Raw genomic sequence first — 21,088 nt, 5'->3', positions numbered from 1 at the left:
AATTGACAGTCCCAAAGAGACAAAAAATGTCATATTTACAACCCTGAATGGAGAAAGTGCTCAGCAATGCACAGGAGTCGAGCGCAGGTGCAGGCCTGTCCAGCCGCTCTCTCTTCTCCCCCTTCCAACTTTACAAGTGTAGCCATTCATCACGTGTGATGGATTTATGTAATAAAACCCATTTCCTCTCCCCATACGATCCTATTAAATAATAAAATAATTATTTATTGATTATTCAAAAAGGTACATATGCGCGGGTAATGGCTTTGTACCACACCACTGGACCCGCAATAAATAAAGCCGGGCGGAGGGAGAGGGGCTGAGAGAGAGAGAGGAATAAAAAAGAGAGGGAGAGGGAGGAATGAAGGGGGGAACAAAATGACTTTAGAACAAGAGAAATCTGGATCCAATATGGCCTCTTGCAGCACGCATCAGGAAGGACATTATTCAATCTTCAGGAGGCTCATATGGGAGCATGACCTATGATATACATAGTATATGAAACCTCGAAATTACAATCGACTTCAGTGTCCTGCAGAGTTTGTGTCTCAGATTTTAAAATCTCTTTTGAAATTACTGTAATTATTTATAAACTTAATGCATATCATAAATCTTTTCATAAATATACAAGTAAAACATATAAGCAAACAATATGATTTTTCTTTAAAAAGGGTGATGATAAATGTATAAATGTCAATAAGGTGCTGTCAGGTGTGATGAAAGGAATTATTTACCCTCTTCATTAAGGATATAAATGAATGAAAGTATTCTTGATTAAAATATCTAAAAAGGACAAGACCTTTGTTATAGATTTGTTCTCTTCTTTATTGTCCAAAATGTTTCCAACAATGTTTAAACCCAGACAAATCCCCAATTTTATGTAAGGTGATGGGACATTTCATTTGGGTCACCTTTTAATTGTGTCACATCTGCTCTACCTGTGGCTTTACCTGTCTCTCTATATCTTCAGGGGAAAACGATGTATGATGAAGGAAAAACACACTCCTAGCCAGTCTTCTGTTTTTTCCTTCCACTTTTTCCTCGTAATTGATTACGATTATTTATTGCTTTGAAGTGAATTAAACTTTAACAAGTTACATCGTCTGTGAACATCATTTCGCTGAGTCGCCTCAGGTAGATTTTTATTGGTGATGGTGGTGAAGACAACAACTCCCATGATCCCATGCGACTTCATGACATCATTAAACTAGATCTTTTGCGATTGTTTTGATTGAGAGGTCCCGAGTGGCTGAAGTTACATATTGTATGTTTAAAACAAATTTTTATTTCAAATTTTGCTGGCAGAGTAATAAATAACCACAGTCTTATTTTAATCATTAAAAGACCAAACTAAATGTACAACTCTGAGTTTCATTGTTGAGTTGGCATTTCAGTTTTTTTACTCTGTCTTTTTTCCTAAAAAGAAAATACAGATCCACATGTACGATCACAAACACCGTCATAAATAATGTGAAGAACGATGATCCTTTGATATTATTTGTCCACCATCAGTATGAAAATAAGGCGCCTATCCCCAGCTGTGGATAATCTCAAAAAGAGACACTTTAATGTCAGCCAGTTATTACACTGAGTACTCCTTAATAACCCATTTGTGTTTGGTCTTACACACGGCTAAAGTGAACTCCGCTCTGCGTTGTCTTTTCCCTGGGATAGTCTCAAGCCTCCTGCAATGGTACGGAAAACAGATGCTATCTCGGCTATATTACTTCTCAAAGCACTCATATCCTCCCCAATGTTATTTTCTTTGATCTGCTAGGCTTGCTCTCTTTCCCCCCCCCCCAAACCCCACCTCCACCCGCACCCCCACCTCAATCCTCAATCCTCTCCACTATGACCAGAGAGCAGAGCAGCCCGACTGGTTCACGCTGGCTGTGGACATTAGAAATTCCCTTCATCTGTTTTCTGTCGTCAGAGGGCAAGAGGTGCACGGCGGGTCGAACACATTAGGTTCTCCATTTACAATGCTGTCTCCTAGACGTTATGCATCTGAACAACTAAACTGCAACAGTAAATGTGGGAAACGTGACTGAGACCAGGTTATGTTTTCTCTAAATGTAATGAAGTTATATTTGTATATACTGTCACAGGTGACATATTTGTTTACCACTAGAGATGGTTCCCTACCATTTTCCCTTCCTGATTCAAATTATGATACCGGCACTTTGCATATCGGCCGATACAGAGCACTGACTTGTAGAACATTTTAATAGTTGTATGCCCCTAACCTGGTATGGAAGTAATGATTATTATCATGGTTGTATGGCCTATAGTGTTCTAAAAGGCACCCATCACAAAGTCTTGCATATGGTACATATCGCCAGGACTTTCTAGAATGAAAAATTGCTGACATTGTAGCAAGCTCTGGCTAAGACAACACTACAGGAAATCAATTCTTCTTTGCTGCTCTAAAAACTGTACTTGCCAGTGGCGGTACAGTGCAACTGCTGTTTCGGAGCAGCAAAGAAGAGGAATTGATTTCCGGAAAAAAGAAAATGGCAGTTTTATTTGGTTTAAATGTATGTACTTTAAAGATGTGGTATTGGATCGACACGTAGATTTGCGTACTCGTCGATGCAGGTTCTTGAAGACTGAGAGGGATGCCCCTGCTTTTGGAGCATTTGGTAGCTTGTAGGGAAGCACAAACGAGAACAGTCTGGACTGGGGAGGAGCATCGTGGCCGAGGATGAGTGTAAGCTCCTAAAATTCATTAAAGTCATAAAGTTCAAGTCAATTGGTGAAATCATCTATTGCAGAACAATATTAAATTGTAGTGATGGCAACATTATTACATTTTTATGCTTCTGTTGAGGACTTGCAGCACTTTGTTAAAGTGATTCAATATCAGTCTGGTTTGAATCAGAGGATGTTCACAGTGACTTCAGACACAATGTTTGTATCAACATTTAAATCCCTTCACCTTAACCAAACCAGTTATATGCTTTGTAAAGCAGCCATCTGACTCAACCATCTGAAATAAGTATCATGCTTCATTCATTCCAATCATATGTTTGGACATAATCCAGACAGCGATTTAGGAGACAGGATATGACTTTATGTTCAGAGGAGAATCCATTTCTAATTAGTAAACATTAACCAAGAGCTCAAACCAACAGCTTGAAAAGTAAAGTTTTTACACAGATTTTTGCATTAAAAATGCACGACAGTCCATTTCCTCTGTTACGTTACAAATTGAAAGAGGATTAAATCCCAGGTTTTATTGGAGCTGAAATCGTTAGTTATTTAATTGATTTAACAAAATAAGTGTTTTCGATCATTTTTAAGAGAAAACAACAACATTTCGATTGCTCCAGCAAATTAGTTTTCCTTTATGGTCTTCTATAGTTTAAACTTAATACCATTGAGTTTTTCGGTTGATCAGACATCCTGACGTTGCCAGTTTGTGATGAAAACATTCATCAAATTATAGTATGTGTAACCATTTGTTGCCTTCATGTTCTATTTCCCCTCCCAATATACAGTGTTTCTATAGGTAAAGAGATTTATGAATTATGATGAAAATTCAATGGTTAGAATTCGGTGAATTGCTGCATTATGTGTCACGGATAATAATTTCGGAGCCAGTGACCTGTTTTCACAGCAGTTTAGGAAATGTAAATTATGAGAAATTATGATTTTGCATCCAAATGCAACTCTTGTGATGAATTTGAGCTTTTTAATAATTAGAGCTGTCCCCTCTGTACCCCTGTGTGTGTGAAATGCCTACACACACACACACACACACACACACACACACACACGCACTCACACACACTGGACTGACTATGTGGCACTGAGGGCAGACACAGGGAGTCTGTGGCTTTCTTGCGAGCAGCCAGGAGGGGGAAGCATCCCTCTTTGCAATTGTGCCTTGAAGAAATGGAAAGAAAAAGTAATTAAACAAACAATTTAACAGGAACTGTGCGTCTCCTTATCCAATCTACCATTCGTGCTTTTGCTCTAATACTTATAGACAGAAAATACGGGGAGGAGAAGAAAAAAAAAAAGATTGTTTCTAGTCTCCTCAGTGACGGTAAATGACACACATGTTTCATTGCCCATTCATTTAACCTGCGCTGTGTTTATGAAGAGAAAGGGATTGAGAAACAAATTACGTAGTGTCATTTAATTAGGAGTTTTGCTGTGAGCAATAATCCTGTTTTTTTTTTCCTCATAACCTTTAACTACTTAATGGATTTGAGAAGCTATTACCTTTTCAAGATTTCTGTTTTTAATTATTTCAGAGTATTGTCACAGATATGAAATGTCAATCACTCACCAGGACTAATGCTGCAGTTTATGTTTGCTTATTATTTACTTGTTGATTTAAGCTTGGGGAGATCTTTCATCCTATTGAGCTTGTCACATTCATGTGTCCTTATACACGTATTTACATAGACTCTTAAATCCACGAGTTATGTACATATGTATTAATATCATGTTTATGGTCAATCTGTCTCTAGAAATACACCTATGTGTATCTTGGATCGGAATATGACTTAATATGTTTTAACTCAATTAATAGTTTTCCTCTCTGTGTTTATACTGAAGGTGTGTATGTGTTAAAATATAAATCAGGAAGTGTGTGTGTGTGTGTGTGTGTGTGATCACGTTTAGGCAACACTGTGAAAGAGGCAGACAGAGTTTGTTTAGTTTCCCCTGGAGGACATCACCGCTCTCTGCCAAGAGACCAACCCACGTGCTGTGACATCAGGCCCAACTGTGTATATGAATATCGCCTTAAATACACGAGCCATGTGAGGTACGCTTGATTTATTTTGCCAGACACTCGCAGGACTGTGAGGGGATGTTTCCTGATCTTAAATCAGTGGCTCCCCTTTCGACGGAGGCCTGCAGAAGTAGGCCAAAAAAAATTTAATAGAAAAAATACATTTTAGAAGCACCTGACGCAGCTCGTGGCGGTCGATAGTTTCACTTGAAGGTCTTTGTAAGTGTCGAGGAGGATAAATTAAGCATAACTCGAGCAGTTGAAATATTCAAAATCTCATTCAAGTAGCTTTTCACCCAGGTTCGACAAGGCTCTTTAGGTTGGCGTGTTGGCTCCTCAGACCCCCCATGGCACGCGGGGCATGTAATCCTCCTAAAAGTCTCTCTGGGTGTCTGCACTCTCATAAAGCAGGGAAATGAATTGTGTGGCCCAGGAAGGGAAAATGAAAGAAAAGGGAGAATGAAATTACAGGCCTGGCTGACTGCACAAATCATGCATATGATGTTTTATGGCTTGCCAGAAGAATTCAACACCTGTGGATCACCGTAGCTATAATTGTACATGAATGCACCGGGATGGTGGTGGGAGGAGAATTTGCGGTTGGTGTGTCACTGAATATGTGACTCAGAGTGCGTGCACCTAGTAGGTGTCTATACAGGACTGTGTTTTTCTTGGCACGGCCGCCTGTTAGAGGCAGAGTGAAGATGATAGGAGAAAGTTGAGGGAACGCCTGTTGTTCACTTCGTCGGTACATCCTGGGTGAGCCGCACACAACCCACATTGCTCTCTCACAGATGCTTCATTTACCATTGTAATTACCTTGTTTATTTACCCTATCTGCTTTGGTGGGAAAAAACGGGGCCCGATCCATCAGATCGGGATAGTTTGGCTTAGCTTCAGCTCTGCCATTTACTTTAATTAAACGAGGCAATCAGAGAATTATAAATCACTATTTGGCGTGACCACTAGTTCTGTTTCAACCTGGTCCTCAAAGCTGACACACCTGCTGCTGAAACGTACGATAAACACACGCACGAGGTCGACTGCAGCTGCTGAGAACCAACGACCAGTTTGTATCATATTATTTCCACTTCATTAACTATTTATTGTTACTTCAGGCATATTTGGCAGCTTTTCTTCAGTGGCCTTATAGATTTTTTAAACTTATTTATGTAAGTAAGTTTAACACTTTCCTAAGAATAAGTAGGACGTAGGAATAAAGGCCCAATCCTAAATAAGATGACAATATAGTTCTCCTCCACCTCTCGGCCTTGGATGCTGATACTTGAGTCAAATTGATTACACCACTCCATCTGCATTATGACCAGCCTCCTCCTGTGTTTGCAGCCTCTGCCTACAGCACAGAGTTAGTGTACAATTACATATAGTTTAATATATCTGCCTGAGCACCTTTAAATAAGCATCACAAGTCCACAAGGTGATTTGTCTTCCAGCCCCATTACTCTATTGTACATCTTGATAGCCAGGGATCGCTCTGAGCTATGTTTAAGCATTAAATAGTATATTATTATTTCACATAAATCAAGCTGAGATGTTCGGGGGCATTCATAAATTTTGCATTTCTCACAGACAGTATTTTAAAGCCTCTCCCCTGCTCGCTTTTCTGCACTGAATTTTTGAAACTAAAGCAATTCTGCTCCCGATAGTACATCAGCGCCGGGCGCATCAGGAAGGTATATCCAAAACAACATGTAATCCACTTTAGATTAACTGTGACTTACTCCAACACATTCATCATAGCACTGTTTTCCATAATAAGTAACCGTGCGTTTGTCAGTGAGGCGGCCAGATGCATGCACCATTACCATCAGAAGACATTAGATTGTTAGTGCCACGAATAATGAAGAAAAAAACTTTTCTAAAGACCGTTTATCATAATATTTTCTCTGGTAACAATGGCAACTGGATTTCTTATCTGTGCTGTGTGATCAAAAATTACATTTAAGGGTGAATGTTTGCTATCAGCCCTTTTCCCCACAAGTGATCCCTCCTCAAACACACCATACACGACACACATCATACACACACACACTACACACCACTGGGATATTAGATCTGTGTTTGTGCAAAGTTTCTATTGAGGAAATTACTAAGCTTTACACACAAGCAGGTGAGCTGCGAAAGTCTTAGTCAGGCCGATAACACATTCTTTCCCCAGATCACTCCTTTGCAGTTTTGGATCAGATTACTCTAAGATGTCGTCGTGACTGAAGCACTTACTTTGGAATACATTGGATTAAAAGATTAATCTTATCTGTATACTTTTGTGATACTTAAAAATCCAGCTTTGATACAATTAACCTTACACTAAAGAAATTGAGACGGAAAACTGTCACCCCCATTTCTCTTAAACATCTCAAAACATGAGCTAAGCCATCACTACCACTATCAACCACAATACTGTGGCTGATTCAAATGACCTGATGAGCGCTGTGGTGGAAATTGTTGGAACAAGTTCAAACTAAAGAAAAAATCCAAGCTCAATCCATTGCTCACATTTTCTACCCCCGCTAACTTAGAATGGAGTTGAGTGCTTTGCAGATTGCAGCAACTTTCACAGCTAAAACTAGACACATCTTTTGTGTCTAGTTTTATTCGAAGTGATGTCAATATTGCGAAGAATTAAAGGCTTTTCTGATGAAGGCTTTTTGTGTAGAACTTTCTTATTTCCCAACAGAGAGGGACATTTGTCTGAGAAACCCTTAATGAGCCGCAATTTTCATTTCTTAATCTGGTTTCATTACTTTAATGCTGTCATTGTGTAGACATAATCAAATGTTAGTTATGTAATCATGTAATACTTGACATATTTTACATATTTTTTTCATTTGTCTTGACCTAACGTATGATATGTAAACAATACTTATGACTTATGAACATACCGAATAGATAAGTTATATGTATATAATGTGCACCTGAAGTTAAGCCATTCGTATTGTAAAAGTTGTGAGGTTCATTACCTCAACCATCAGGTACAACTGAAATGAAATGAGTCACTGAGAATCATACAAAGTCAGTATGATTTGTTTATTGTTTTAAAAATGCAAAAGTCTCCTAAGTGAGATTTTTGTGATTTCATACTCGCATTGCAAACATACACCACAGTTAAAGATAATTGTCACTTTAAAACATGCTTATCGTTCTCTGCACATAGTAATTATATGACCCACTAGCCCCCGGGGGCTTCAGTGCTGCTACAAAGTCAAGTAAAAAAAAAAAAAAATCATGTAAAAGTCATTGCAAATTGGAAATTGACTGGATGCCAGGACAGTAAGTTGAGGATTTGGGGCGTGGGGGTGGGGTCGGGGTGGTGGGGGTGGTGTGGCGGGTGTTTGACAAATGTCTTTGAACTAGTTTCTGCTTGCAGAAAATATCGCTCGTGGCTTGATATTCTTTCTGAAGTGTTTCATGGCTGTGAGAATTAAGAAATAAAGCTCCGTGCCAAATGATTCAGTGAAAAGATGGCCAACACCCACAGGTATTCTGTTCACATGACATCACCCTGTGTTAAATTGACAACTTCATGTTTTTTTTTGGAACTTGATAGCTTCTCTGATTTTATAAACATTTCTTTTCAGGAGAGAAATAAAGGTTATGGACAATATCAGTCCACAGATGCTGTAATCGTATGAAGCGTTTCCAGCACAAATTTAGATCTTTTACACATGTTGCTCTGAGGTGCATGTGAACGAGATCTCTGTCTTTCTTTACCTTCATTCCTTGGAAGAACACGTCTTCTGACCTTGACATGTGTTGCCCCCCCCCCCCCAGCTTTCACATCATGAACTGGAAACTTTGCGCCTGTCGTCGCTCTCTCAGGATCACTCCTTCTTAGCTTACGCCTCAGCATACGCTAGCTGCACAACCTGGGAGGATAAATACTGAGTTAAATTGAATAAACATAATTCAGACATGCTCCATTCTGGCCCGTCTGTCTCACTGATTCCATCACTGCAAAGATTACACGTCAGCTGAAAGGCCAGTGTTACATAAACATTTTCTGTTGGGAAGAGCAGAATTTTATCATCACATGTTTTTAACGTTTGATAACAGCAATATATTACTAATATATTAATCAATACACAAATATTATTTTTAGACATTCCTCCTAATTCGAGTAATGACTTTCTTGGTTAATTAATTATTGTAATATTGTGATTTTTTTCCCCTCCATCCACTTTATTCTGATTGTATTGTTTTCTCTCATAATATTAAGAGTTTTTTTCTCGTAACATTACGACTTGATTTTTGAAACCTTGTTAAATTTTCTTTCAACATATTAAACTTTTTGATTTTTTTTTTTAATAGTACAACTTTCTCTCATATATGACTCGTAATATTACAACTCTGTTCTTGTAATAAAATAACTTTCTCTCGTAATCCCTGTTTTACCCCCGCTCAGGTGGCACTAACACTTCCTGATTGTGCCCCTGAGGAAGTCAAATATGAACTTTATGCAGTTTGTACCCAGCCACAGGTTTACAGTGTAAATAAAAATATTATATATATCACTGTATATCACCTGACCTCTGAACCCTGCATTTAGTTTCGTCCCTGTGATATCTGGCTGAAGTGTCTCATGAAAACAGTGTAGACAAAAGAGTAAAGATTAACACCCTCATTCTTCTCACTGCTCTCCCTGCTCTAATGTCCTTTGTTAAAACAAAAGCATGTGTCTGTCTGTCATCTCAGCACAAACACTGTGGATGGGGCAGGATTCCAGTCGTTTGAAGTGATCTTGTCGTGGGAAATCTGCCTCACTGGAGCTCAGCACAATCGCGGGCTCAAAGTGAATTGTGTGCTGCTCCACTTCAAACATTATTTTTTTCTACACTGTATTATGGGATGAACTTTTGCAGTTCTTGTTGTCGCCTATTTTCACACTGGCACATTCACACAGTAAAAATTGGTAAATATAACGTGTTCACATTCCTGCGTGGCTTTTAGAAAACACATTTTTATTGAGTCTGTGCACATGCTTGTATTCTTGATCTCATAAATCGTCAAACACACAAAGCTTGTCGTGTATTTACTTAAAAATACAGACATGTTACACACCTATACTTTTACAGATGTATAAAATGACAGTTTAATGTGTATTGACAAGTAACACACCCCCTCTTTCCTTCAAACACACACACACGCATGACTCCAAACAGACTGCAGTAACACAACATTAAGCGGTTTTCTCTTCTCTGTTATCTCCAGCTTCCTTTTTGCCCTTTGGTTAAACATTCTCTTGGCATGCATGATCTCATTTAACTTTGATTTCCTCTTTTTTCCAGGACGGCATCCTCGATGGTTCCAATTTCCAGCCCATTCCCCAATTTTCAACCCCAGTGACAGACAACACACGCTGGAATGTCTGTTTAGCTAAAGAAGGGAATTGGTAAGTGATGATTGTCAATGCTGTTTAAGATAAAAAAAAAAAAGGAGAGTTTGCTGCAGATAAGGATTTGCCCGGTTAGAAAGCAGGAAGCTCGGAAAACTGGTTTGAATTTTGCTGCTAAAGTAGCTTCATACCACATGTGTGATTTATGTGACTGAGCTTTAGGAAACACTGCCGAAGACGTTAGTTTAACAAAAATACAAACAGTTTTTCCTAAGTAGAAGTTCAGTTATATTTAGTCACTGTGTGCAGTATAAAATGCAAAAAAGAAAGCAATTAAAAGTATTTTGGAAGTATCGCAAAAAACAATTCAGAAATTATTAAAAATGTAACATGTCACTATTTCACAAGTTTAATTTAATTATCAACAATTTAACTATTCTGTTGATAACAATCATTTTAATTATTTGTTTTAAATTTTATTTTAATCAAAAAGTGTAAAAATACATAGTTCTTAATCGAATTATTATTCTATTGTCAAATTTTAGATTCATACATTTCTACAATGCCGTGTGTGCTGATGGTGCCCCACATTATTGACTTGATGTGATTAACCTCTGGAGTGTGGAGAATGTGTCCAGCATGAAGGACTTTTTGTTTGTCGAATAAAAGCAGCTCATTGTTTGCACTTTAAGTGGTTTGCGTAATCCCCTATAACCAACACCATGAACGCAAAGGATTCTGAAAATCTGTTTTCAGCACATTTCCAGTCGAAGCGAACCTGGAAATTCTGTCTCTCTCTCTTCCCAACACTGTCATGAAACACAGCGCCCCATTTCCATATCAAACGGATTAGTTCCAAGACCGAGGAAGTAGGAGTAATGTAAGTAAGCGTACAAATTTAAATATAGGACATCAAAAACATTGTTAAGCATTCGTTTATTTTTAAAGCAAGCCCTGACTTTCTGTCTCTTTCTGCGTGAAGATGAGATGAAAAGTATTTCATTTTATTTTGAAAAGGCGCTGAAGGCCGCAGTATTCTAACATTTCACTTGCACTGCGCGGCTTCCCACTGTTCTTGTGTGCTTAACAACTGCATCAGTGAAATGAACGTGTCACATCAAGCAATACAATTCTCCACAATGCAAATCACAACCATTTCAGGTGGGCTGTGTACACACACACACACTCATTGTTTTCGGACATTTCTGAAGAAACACTTTTTCCAACCTATATTTTAAAATGTACATATTTTGGGGATTTAAATGTTTTTGAGTGATTGGAAATGTTGAAATATGTTTTATATATGGAAAGATTATATAAAATAATCATTTTAGATTATTATATAATTTTATTTTTTAAAGTTATAGTGTGTAGAATTTAGTGATATCTAGTGTTGAAGTTGCACGTTGCAGCCGAACACCCCTCATCTCACCCTCTCCTTCCAAACATGAAAAAGAAACTGTGGTAGCTTCAGTTGTCATAAAAACTCAAAAGATGTTTAGTTTGTTCAGTCTGGACTAATGTAAAAAAACATGGCGGCCTCCGTAGAGAGGGTTGCCTCGATGTAAATATAAAGTATTTAAATATAAAGGACCTTTTCTGTAAAGAAAACTACAATTTATACAATTTAGATGAAACGAACTAGTGAAAACATCATGAGAATTATTCTACATTAAATTTCTGCCAATAGATCTCTTTCATCTAAATCTTACATACTGGACCATTAAAATATTTACATAAAATGTTGTTACTGCCATTACAGTCTTGCTTCACCACTCACAAATCTTACAACAGCGGTTAAAATGAACTTTCACCAAGACACAGTGCAAATATTGAGTTACTATTTTAAAACACTTACAGGTACGCCTTTTTAATTGGGTGTTTTATGCGTGTGTGTGTCACCAAGATATTATTCAGCAGTCTGTGTCTCGCTGACTGATCTGACCTGCCAGTAGCTCCCTGTCCGGATGGACAGATGGATGCAGACCGAGCTTCCGCAGCCCTTTATGACTTAGCCTGTCCCCCCTGTAATTGAAAAAAACTCTAGCTAGGCCTTGTTGTTTTGGGATTTGTCCCTTCATAATGTAGCTTGAAAACAGGAAAACCAATAGTGGGAATAGACCCCCAAATATAATTAATTTTGTGGGGGCTGGGTCGAAGCTTGGGGGGGGGGGGGGTACTATTATTGCAGGAGGAAGAGTTCTAATCAGTTGCAGATTTCTTCCTGTTTGGTTAGCGTGACCGTGGCCAATTACCAGTGAACTCTGTGTTACAGTTTCACTTCCTGTGCTACCCAAAAGAATGGACTGAGGCCCGGCACAGCTGAGTCTGGCAGGACAGGAGGGAGAGCGAGACGAGAGAGGGAGAGAAAGAGAGAAAAAGAGACAAAACAAGGCCCATAAAAGATGAGACTGTAGGAAAGTAAACAGAGCGGAGGAAGGAGAAGGAGAAAAAAAAAGAGGGGAGGGTGAAATTTCCAGCCAGATCTAAGGTGCACAGACATGAAGGCACATACATCCTTTATCCACCTAATATAGAACATGACGTGGTTCACAAAGGAAATGAAAGGATTTTGGACCTGACTTCTCTTGCTGGTTCAGCTGTTCTCAGGTAGAGGCTGAAACTGCGCAGCAGCAGACAGAACTCAAGTCACAAATGCAATAACACATAACTCAATCATTTCAGCGACGTTATCAAAAGACACAATTTGGCATCGCTGTTTCCCCCTAAATCGAATTAAACCACCGGACTAAACAGCTGAATGACAATTGCAAAGGCATACCAGACTTTGCATAAAATTTATTTATTTCCCACAATGTGTATAAGTAATTCAATATGTCATGGTACCTCTTGGAAAGATCCCTATGCTTATTAAGCCCGGTACTGCTTTTGCTAAAGACTTGCCAAGCCAGTAGTTTACACCATATTAAAACAATATGCTTAAAATGTCAGTCACGCTCTTTTCTCAGGCGTTTTGTGTAAATGTTTTGTGACTCTCCATAAAAAAACACGATGATAAAACACTGTCACAACCTTGCACAACCACTTACAACCGGACCTGCTAAATGGTTTCCTTTGGCTTGATCCCACTCCTCAGTTTTCATATACCCCCCATAGTATTTTTGCATATTATTCACCTCAGTCCACCCCAGAGGCCTCCCATAATTCACTTTTGAAATAGTTGTTTATTTGTAGAATTAGAGGATGTGTGCACATTGGGAAAAATCAATCAGGATTGGCAGTGAGACATCAGTCATCGCAGTTTGTGATAGACACCTTAAATGCCACCATGAATCGTGCAGTTTTTATTTTTGGGGTTTGTTCACACATATTGACAGAATATATATGTTACTGCCAGTAAATGAAGTTGTGGTAATTTCCTTATTTTCGTCTTGTATTTATTTCTTACAGTTAACTGTGTGTCTGCCTATAGTTTGCAAGTTAACATAGTGTTAAGAGGTTGTTCCTCCACTAGGCTACTTAGGAGAAGGAGAAGCGTAAAACTCCCTTTTACACTTGTCAAAGAATCCACTCACACCCACTCACATCTGGTTTTTGTCAGCAAAGGGAAGGGATGCAATCGCCATTCACTCCTGCGTCAAATATGTCTTCAGTAGATACAGATTTTAACCGGCTTCGATCGGCAGACATGGAAACGAGGCGCCCGGGTGAACACGCTGATTTGGCAAACATTTGTGTTGTCAATCATGACGCAGTGAAGAACAAACAGGCCAACCCCTCTACTGGCAATGGGAGAGGATTTAAACACCTTTTTGTGAGGGTCTACCTGCATTTAAAAAACCTGCGTGTACCCACTACTTTTGTTGTAAATAAGAGTCTGATATTCCCTCATTTCTGTTGTCCTTGACGTAGATCTTAAATTTCCTCCTATATGGTCTAAAAAAAGTCTTCAAAACTCTTTAAGTTAACTTGTTGAAACCTGCAGAAAACCCAACCCTAACCCTACCTCCAAGTTAAACCTATTTCTAACCTGATCCCTAAACCAAAAGTTCAAACAACGCTTTGTATTTGTAAGGACCAGTCAAAATGTCCTCACTTTCCCAACCATATCCTCCAAGATCTTTAACTCACTGGTCCTCCCTCAGAGAGAAGTACAGGTACACAAACACTCCTACTGTACAATATGAGAAATGGATGCAGGGACATACTATTCAGTGTGAACTGGAGGGTCCAAGTCACTAAACTAATCCTTCTAGCACGATCCCCACTTCTTGCCTAGTCGTTTTGCTGCAGCTGCCTGGGATCATTTCACAAACACAAGGTATTCCTGGAAGAATTGATTCTGTTAGATAGTACATTGATCACACACATCGCCTGCAGACAGAAGATGGCTTTACAAGCAATAAGATGGGAGACAATTATATTATTTTAGTAAAATAAGACGGAGTACAAGCAGCGAGTGCCAATAGCCCAGGCTGGAGGAGGGGGGGAGGGCCCCGGCGACCCCCTCTGTGGCTGCCTCAATGTGTTTGTGCTCCATCCTCAAGTGGCACGGTAATCCACTAAACTTTCCTCCGCCCGCTTCTCTCAATGCAATCAGGATGCGAAGGCTCACCAGTGATTGCGTTCATTTGTAAAAGCATCCAAGCCAAAATTGAACCCCAAGGCTGATAAACTATAAAGATGCTGATCAGATCGTGGCTAAGGAGTCCGCACTCGAGGGCACGAGATGTCAGGGCTGGAGCCAAAAGAGCAATGACTCTGTATACCTCACTCGGAGCCAGGCGGCCGCCCCGGAATACAAACAAGGAAAGAGAGAAAACACATAAAACCCCCCCGACAACAAAACTGCAGTGGGATTTTTCATCCCGCAGAGGAAGGTGTTATCTGTTCAGCAGATTCGCAGTTTTTCAAATGTTGCTTTCCTTTTCATTGACTCTGGTGGTAGATGGAGTGAAATTATTGTTGGAGTTGTAGCTCATACATTATATTTTATTGATGCAGCTTGATGTCAATTTCTTAAGGCATCTCAAGAAAAGAAGGAGGCCAAAGGAGGTGCTACTACCTTGCAACAGAATATTATAACCGATTTATCAAGGACTTAGTCCCATTTATTTCGTTTTTATTGCGCACAGTCACTGCACTGAAGAGGTGCCACAACTTTTCGTTAAGTGTGGAATTATTACCCACAACTATGGCACTGTCTCACACTAAATGAACAGCGTCATTACTTTAAACACTCTTATCTGCCTCTGCGAAAGACTGAGGACAGAAAGACGGAGAGAAGGAAAAGAGAGGGAGGATCTGAGGATGTTTTTCCCCCTCTCCATCCTTGTGGCCCCAGTGCGTTAAATGTCAAAGAGCAGACAGCGGGAGACTGATTCCATGAAGCGATGTGAATGGAACTATTGAAGACCCGCTTTGATTGACAGCTCTTCCTCTCGTGCTCTGCCCCGAGGGTGACTGACAGTGTGGTTCATCTCACATTTTGTGACTGAGCTAATCCAGTAAATTCCTACCAGACGCAGCCCAACTCAGCGGAGACCTCCCGCTCCTTTCCCAGGTGGAGTTTTTATTTTATCTCTTCCTCCCCAAAATAAATATGTTTTTCCATCTGTGGCACTGGAAACAAACCGGGGGGGGGACGCGGCTATAATTAAGTGTTAGTACATAATTAAGCAAGTTACAAAAAGTGCTAGTTTTCAATGAATTAAAATGTAGACTAATTACATGTGGGAATTAGCCTGCTGTTGTGCTAGTGATTAATACTGTCATAGGTTATTGTCTCAATATGCCGCCAGTTGGAAATGGGATCACCTTACTGGAACGATTGATCTCTTGCCAAGTTCAAAAATTAATTGACTCAACCATCACTGACACACAACCATCTCATACGTTGTCCCGCATGCCCACAAGGTGCGCCACTTATCCTCTCGACCTTGCACCTGTATTTTGATGTGCGCCGGTTCTCAGAAATCGCTTCCATCACCACGCTACAGCTGCCTTCAGACACACGAAAACAAAAAAATAAGCATAGATGTAACTTACAAGCTCTATAGGCAGTCATTGAGTGTGTAAGCGTGATTGCAGCAGCAACTGAGTGTTTTTTCAGCGTTCCACATTAACGAGAGGTATTTGACAGTTTCATTAATCATCATTCCTTAAATGATCACTCTGTGAGGGTATGCATTTAGGCGTGATTAATTGCCAGCGATGAGTTGCCTGCCCTTTGCAGTAGGTTGGTGTTAAAAAAAAGTCAAAGCAGTGGAGCCCAACTGCATGAAGGAAAGTTTAGAAGACACAATAACGCGAATCCTTGAAAGAACCCATCAGGGTAACATTTTCAAGATTATAACTTTAAAGATTTCTCCTCCAAAAGGTGAAGTAAGGGAACGAAGGATACATAAATTTAACTCAGTATTTATCAGTGTTGAAAGACAAATGTCTTAAAAAAATATCAATCACAATCCCGGCTTTGTTTCATCATAACTCGTGGCTTCTGTGCATGGTGGGAAAATGACACAACCCTTTGATTTATGAAACTTGTTCAAAACCAGCAAAACAGAAAATGTTCTCATTTGCTCTTACTCTTACTATTTAAAGTAGCGGTGAAATGAATAATTCCCTGTCGTCATGCAGTCGGCTCCTGTGTTCTGTCCGAACAGGAACCCAGGAGACAAGACTCCAGTGTGCGAGTTCAGGTGTTTACCTCATTAGTGTGATAAAAGCCTCACCAACCACTTGTGACAATGGCAAAGTGAGATAATAGCCCATCAGGATGAACCGAGAATGACTCGCACAAGCATCCAGCCCACATGGGGCATTGCACACTTGAAATGGTATGCTTTTGAAGTGGGAGAAACCAAAGGGTGTGGGAGACTGTGTCTAGTCCACCTCACTGGATTACATTACCAGTTTATGTATGTTTATGCTCAGGAGGATTTTTGTATATTGAGCGGAGCAGATCCTTGAGTAAAAAAAAAAAAGAATAAATATTACATTAAACACCTCATGAGTTGACTCGTACTTCACAGCCAATTCTCATTAGAGACAAACATTTTGTTCACATACACAAATGAGGCCTCATAATTACACGATTTTATGCAAAATTCGAATCATTCCTTCTTGACACAGCCAATACATCTGTCATGTGGCTCCTCATTTTTTTGTTGAATAATTAAAAAAAGAAATAGAGAAACATACTAATGAGAGAACCTTACTTGAGGGCTTTGCCGCTCCACTGACTATCATATTAATGTATTCCTGTGTGAATTAAACGCATCATCAAACACCTAAGTTCCCTCCATATTTTCCTCTGAAGACGAGGGCTGGACACCGGTGTCTACCTTGCCCTCTGCAAAAATGAAGGGCATTCTTCATTATTACACCTCTTGTGATTACTTGTTAATAGCCATGTACTAATGGTCCCCCCAGTAATTTGACAAAAACACTGGGAATTTTTGCTTTTTATGAGAATGACATTGTTTCGGTCAATGATTAAGTCATTAAGATATGTCAAAGTGAATTTAAAGTGATATGTAGATTTAAAACTCCTTCCCACCTTCCTCTTGAACATTTGTAAATACTTGACATTTCTACAAGAATCTATAGGTGTATGATGTCTGTTGGAGATTTTTTGTTTTTCAGGTTATTAAGAAAGGCAGAATATCGGAATAGTTTATTGGAAGATTATCTTGTTAACACCAGCCGTCAGCAGCAGGATTTCTCCTCCTTCTCAGCTTTTCTCTTCTTTCTTCTGCCTGGAGCTCCGGTGACTGCCAGTGTAATCTTTGCCTGACCTTTCTCCACCTCCCTAAACCTAGCTCTGTTCCTCCACTCCTTCCATCTATCCATTCATCCCCCCCGTCCTCCTCTGTTCACCACGGACTGACAGTAGTGAGAGCTCCTTTCTCTCGGCGGCTGACAGCTTGAACTGGCTCATTAGGGCAAATTGGGAGCGAGGAGACTAAAGCGAGTGAGCAGAGTTATTTTAGAGGCCACTTTGTGACAGAGCAAACATGCCAGCTCACGGCTCATATAATGGCTCGCTGACGTTTGAAGGAATATGTTAGATTTAACTATCATAACACACCTTTAGCGCTAAGATGCTAAGTGGTCTCGCAGAGTGTGCCACAAAGAGTTTGGAGATGAGTCCCAATTTGGTAGAAGCGAGATGAAAATCAGGATTTTTAATATTCTAACAGAGTTGCCAAACAAAGGCACAGAAAGTACAAAGCATGCAGTTAAGGTGCTGAAACATTGGTGTGAATATTGTGAATAGATTTGCTCATAGCTGAGAGAGCAAAGCAGGCGATGTGTGATTGATCACGTCCCACAGGGGCGACAGCCAGCATGCCATTTATACACAACAAACGGTGTTGGCTACACTAAACTAAGCTCACACAACCTATGCAGATAGCACAGTCTTTCATTTTAACATGTGCATACTAAACCTGGCTGATAAACGATTTGCCTAGCAGCACTTCCGTCCATATTTTATCACAGCAGACAATGCTCAGTGGCGTTGCCAGACTTGGTGTATATCCAGTATTCAGGCGAAAAAAGCTTCTCCTGAACCCCTCAACAGCTTGGCTCCCGTAATTAACTTCCACAGGACTGATGGAGGCCTCAGTCAGCCACAATAGGAATAGAATACAATAGAAACGAAGCAGTGGAAGAATTTAAAATAGTTAATAAAACAGACGAGTGTACAGACAAAGATTTCATTTCACAGAGGTCTCGGGTCAGTCATGCTTAAAGCTTATTCCTTGTTGTGCAGATAACCTCCATCACACAGAAAGCTCCTGTCGAGAGCAGAACTGGCTGAAAGGATTAAAAAATGTTTATACTTAAAGCTCTGCAAATGCAGAACATGGTGAGAAACCTTTAAGCTGTGGCACGCCGGCAACATTTTTAACCAGTATTCTGAATGTGGCATTTTATGCCAACAATATGAACAGGGTAGAATGTTAACTGTATTATCCAGAGGCTATGGTGATTGGTAAATCTGGAGCTCCACAGATTTCGTTATTTCCTGTTTTATACTCGGCGAGTGCTTCCAAAAAGTGTCAGATGAAGTCAGCAAATGTTAAGCCTCAAATACCACACACATCTTCTGATTCTGCTTGTTTTTATCTTGGTGTAGGTTTGACAGAACTTAAAGGTATATTTAAATAAACATAAATAGATGAAATGCTGCATAAACTGTATTCATAATTATCCATTCAGATACCTCTTTTTTAATTATATAAAAATAATTCAGACAATGCATATAATATATTATGTAAAAAATATGATACATATACACGTCCCGTCGAGAATTTTTATAATATTATCCTACCTTTGCAGTATTATAATGTGAAATACATTTGTGTAGTGCACATACTCATCTGTTTTAATACTGTGTGTTTTATTACATTGTTTGTTTAAAAATGTATTAGAATTTTATTACACTGTGCATTGAGAATAGAGGCATTGAAATGTTGAATATAAATAGATCAAACCTGTGAACTGTGAAAACAGAGTTTTTAAACATGTCTCTGCACGTGTTCACATACTTTGATAGGCAGTTGACTGACCTGTTCCTTGCTCTCACACACACACACACAAGTGCACACAGACATCAGAGCAGCTTGCTCAGCCTCTGCTCTTCCTCAGCCTAACCTTAACCAGACACATCTTCTTCTGGAGGCCCCAGGTGACTTCTTGCCTCCCTCCGATTGGAAGGATCTCGTGTGTGCTTTCTGTTAAAAGGAATCATTAATAGCCAACGCACGACCTCTGACCGTCCCTTTAAATCATTAGCCGGCCAACTGATGGTTTCTATTTACCGTCCCCACAGGAGATCTTACAGAAGGAGGAGGATTTGTTATTGTAGGATATTGTGACAGTGGAGTTGATGTGTTGTATTTAGTTGGTTGCTGGAAAGTCAAACAGCAGATACCGACAATTCAAATGAAAGGATATTTTAATCACGGCTCTACATTTATTACAATAAATAATGAAAAACTAAATTTGCTGCCATGTGATGCAGTTGACGATGGTGATGAGCTCAGAACATGATATGAAAAATCAACAAATCAATAAATGTCATAATAAAAAAACACTGCATATTAAATTCCAGCTAATAATATAGTAAATATTGAACAAATGACTCATCCATATATTTTTCTTGGAGTTGTAATGCATGATATTCAGGTTTTTTATGTGTATATGTAAAGGAAGTAGATTTTTATGCGTTCTAGAACAAGCCAGTTTAAAGTTCTTACCTAAAATACACAAATTATAAATATAAATTAAACATAAGAAACAACAATGTAAGGCATTAAGAAAAATGTAAAAGCAACGTAAGATACAAGAATAAATTTAGATGGAAATTGAAAAGTCAAATGGAAAATAATAACTAATTTTTGTTTAAAAAAAATTCATTCTCAGAAAATTTCAAAATTGAATAAAATGATAAATTAAAGTTACGTTTTCCTAAACCACACCTGCTTGCTCATCCACTTGTGTGTATACATAAATGAAATGGAATGGTGTCTTCGGTTTATTATCACTTAAATCTGGCTGCTGGGCACAAAGTCCATTTGTCAAGTCACATTTATTCCTATTGCGCTGCTCTTCAGAAATAAGACCTCCTCAGAAAAACCACCGGCTCATCCATTGGATGTTTGCATTAGATATGAAGGGGAGAGGAGAGCTGCTGCACAGGAGGCAGAGGAAGATGTGTGATAGTATTAGAAAAGAAGGAAGAAAGTGTGTTTGAGTGTCAGTGTGAGTGCGTGGCATTTGTTTTTAGTCTTCATAATGTATGTGTATGTGTGGAGGTGTGTTTGGAGGCTATGCTGAGCCTTTCCTTATCGCCCCCATGCTTAAATCATGTGTACAAGTTGTTTCCAATAAACTGTTAAATTTGATAAAGAGGTCTGGCGTTATATAACAACGCCCGGGGGATGCTCGGACCTCTGCTATCATGAATACATTTTGTCTGATAATAATAATGCCTGTGACTTCGGTCGCTGCCACAG

General features: G+C 39.3%; 1 long non-coding RNA gene across 1 annotated transcript in view; it reads left to right on the top strand.

Moving 5' to 3' along the window:
- The window catches only part of LOC109629447 (uncharacterized), a 34,413-nt gene that overhangs the window by 2,355 nt on the left and 10,970 nt on the right, over positions 1-21,088 (top strand). The window contains exon 2 of the long non-coding RNA XR_002202702.2: positions 10,054-10,157. This is a non-coding gene — a long non-coding RNA (uncharacterized lncRNA). The remainder of the gene's footprint in view (positions 1-10,053; positions 10,158-21,088) is intronic.

The sequence above is a fragment of the Paralichthys olivaceus genome, chromosome 17 (genome assembly GCF_024713975.1).
Source record: "Paralichthys olivaceus isolate ysfri-2021 chromosome 17, ASM2471397v2, whole genome shotgun sequence".
Classification (NCBI taxonomy): Eukaryota; Metazoa; Chordata; class Actinopteri; order Pleuronectiformes; family Paralichthyidae; genus Paralichthys; species Paralichthys olivaceus.
Note: the sequence above shows the minus strand (reverse complement) of the source record. Positions and strands in the feature narration are given on the sequence as shown.